The sequence below is a fragment of the Echinops telfairi genome, unplaced genomic scaffold (assembly GCF_000313985.2).
Source record: "Echinops telfairi isolate 266 unplaced genomic scaffold, ASM31398v2 ScPeMD7_36;HRSCAF=134, whole genome shotgun sequence".
Taxonomy (NCBI): Eukaryota; Metazoa; Chordata; class Mammalia; order Afrosoricida; family Tenrecidae; genus Echinops; species Echinops telfairi.
In genome coordinates this window covers 1,269,043-1,272,038 of record NW_022103934.1, presented here as the reverse complement: position 1 = coordinate 1,272,038, position 2,996 = coordinate 1,269,043, and positions in this window count along the sequence as shown.

Here is a 2,996-nt window from a genome sequence, read left to right as displayed (position 1 = left end):
GCGGAAAGTGGGGAGCAGGAGGAAGAACAGTCCAAATTAGGAAAACACTTTTTTCCCCTGATGCCCTGCTCCCCTCCTGGGCCCTCTACCCATGCCACATAGGACTAAATGCGACTTCGAAATCCAGCTGGGCTGTGACTCAGAGGGGTAGGGTGTCTGTGGGTTGATGGGTTGCGATGTCAGACTGCGGGGGCTCGAGTCTCTGGCCCCGTGTGCTCAGCTGCTCAACACCAGCAGTCTGATGGTGGGGAAATTGCTTAAGCTTTCCTGTGTCACTTCCCCGAGGACTGCAAAAGAGTTGTCAGGATTGAATAAAAATGTTAAATACTCGCTGCTACTGAGTGAGCCCTCGGAACATTCACTCTCCTTATAACCCATAAGAGCCCCGGTGGCGTAGTGGTTATGCAGTAGTGGGCTATGATCTGCATGGTCAGCAGTTCGAAACCACCCACAGCTCCGAGGGAGAAAAACTCAGCTTTTCTACTCCCATCCACAGTTACAATCTCCCTGGACTTGACTGGATGACCCTGACTTTGGTTTGGAGTTTTGAATATAGCCCATAGGGCCTCCTCATCCTTACACGTGGAAGTGTGCTGCAGATTAAGGAAGGGCAGAGGTCGCTTGCACAAACGGAACTCATCTGTGTGACCACAGTTCTGTTTTCAGCTCCCCCTCACCCCCCCTCTACTCCGCCGGAAGACACCCATTTGGCCTCGCCGCGGGTCAGTCCCACGCATAGAGGAATCAGTGGCCTGTGTTTTGTTACTGGAGGTTAATCAGCTCTGCGGGGGCCTAGAACTTTTTGCAGCGGGAGTTCTTTCCTTCGCTCAGCACAAGGCCTTTCGAGAGGCAGTCCTCTTGCTGAGCAGATGGAGAAATTCATTTCTTTCTTTTTTTAACCAGAAAGAAAGGGTTATAGTTAGTGCAAGGGCTGTTTGTTGGCCTTTAGGAGTATTTTCCGGTTGTGTCTGATGGGGCACCGAGCCCTGGCCCCAAAGTCTATTTTTGGTAGTCCCTGGGGACTTCATTGCTCTGCTCCCCTTGCTATTCGGTTCCACACCCTTAGTGTTTTGCCTCGGTGTGGTGGGATCAGATCGGGTGGAATTCCCACACTGTCTCCAGTGTTGTCCCCTGTAGGGCTATGGGTCAGTGAGGGATGTCCTGTCTCATAGTGGGGCTGGCCATGTGGCCTTTTCTGTGGATTGGCTGCTCTGAGCGGGAATATCGTCCTCAAGGCTTGGTGGGCCAGGATGTGCTCCACTTTCTCTTCCTCCTCCTTCATTTGCTCCTGTGTGCTCTGCTCAGACATGTTGCTCTCCCTGAGCTGCTGATTCAGTGCTGTCCTCCGAAATCAATTATTCTGGGGGGAGGGGCAGGTATCCACGTACCTGGGATTGGGGCCGGCCCCCCAGATGGAGAATTCACTTCTGTTTCGTTGATGAGGCATGCTCTGTGGCACGGGCGGGTCCCCCTGTTGAACCTTTCACAGTTGATGGCCATTGGTCTGGCTGCCAGTTTTGGGTCATGCGGAAGAAAGTGTCTGTGAACAGATCTTTGTGCAGACTCGTGGTTTTGTTTCTGAGAGTGGGTGATCCAGTCGCCCGGTGCCGGCTACGCTTTAGAGAAGAAGCAACCAGATCTTTGTCCAAAGTGCTTTTTCCCCCCTCATGCCCATCAGCCACCATGAACATGAACTCCCTTTCTCCCTGCCCCTCCCCCCCAACCCTGAGAACCACACATCAGCTTTGGTTTCTGGACATTTCACATCCATGAGATCACTCCTCAGTGATCCTGTTGTCACAGGACTATTTCGCTCAGCACAATGTTTTACAGACCCTGGTGGAGTCGTGGACGAAGCGTTCGACTGGTAGTCACAAGGTCAGCAGTTCAAATCCACGAGGGAGAAAGAGGAGGGTTTCTGTTGAAGTAAAGAATCATGGCCTGGGAAACCCAGAGGGGCAGTTCTAGACTGTTCTGTTGGGTCAGCATATACTCAACGGCAGTGAGTTTGGGGTTAATATCCTTGTAGCGGCAGGCACCAGAACTTTATTCCCATCTATGGCTGAGGAGCTGAGTCCTGGTGGTACAGTGGATAGGGATCGAGCTGCAAGCCACCAGCACCTCTCCGGGAGAAAGATGAGGCTTTCGACTGCCATGAAGATTTGCAGTCTCAAAAACTCACCTGCGCTTGTGTGCGCACATGCGTGTGCAGTTCTACCCCGTTGGATGGGGTGGCCATGAGTCAGAATGGACTTCATGGCAGTGAGTGTGTTTTTTAGTATTACATTGAAGGAGTCCAGAGGGGATAGTGAGTTATGAGTTGGGCTATTAACCACAAGGTCTGCAGTTCAGAGTCACTGGCTGCTCCCAGGGAGAAAGATGAGGTTTCCCACTCCAGTCAAGACTTACAGCTGTAAGAACCCACAGAGGCAGCTACCGGGTCCTGTGGGGTCGCTCTGGTCAAGACCCTATGGATGAGACCATGCTACTGCACGAGTTTGTGTGGACACTCTGCACTCTGTCTACCCAGGGGCCTCTGTGGGTGTTTCCACATTTGTCCCTCGTGGGAAGTGGGACAATGAGAGTAGGTGGTGGGCAGGCCTGTTGGCAGGGTGGCCTTCCCTTCTGGCTGTGTTGATGCGCAGGATGGAGATGGCCCGTCATATCGCACTCACTCCTACAGCCAACTTTGCTGACCAACTGCTCCATCGTCCACCAATCACCACCCTCGTCGCGTGCGTTTTCCTAAGGACTCAATGTTTGGATCTGCGGGGTGGTATTCCCTCCTGCGACCCAGCCCTTGGCTGGCATCCACTACCCTGTGGAGGGGACCCCTCCGTTCTCCATGAGAACCACCCAGGCTGCAGGTTACATCCTTTGGGTCTCCACTGGCAGGTACGTCAGCGAGGGCTTCTCCAAGGTCAGTCTCGGGGAAGAAGCGTCCAGGTTGAGCGTGGCCGGTTGGATCTCACTGCACGACGGGTGCTCACCGCCCT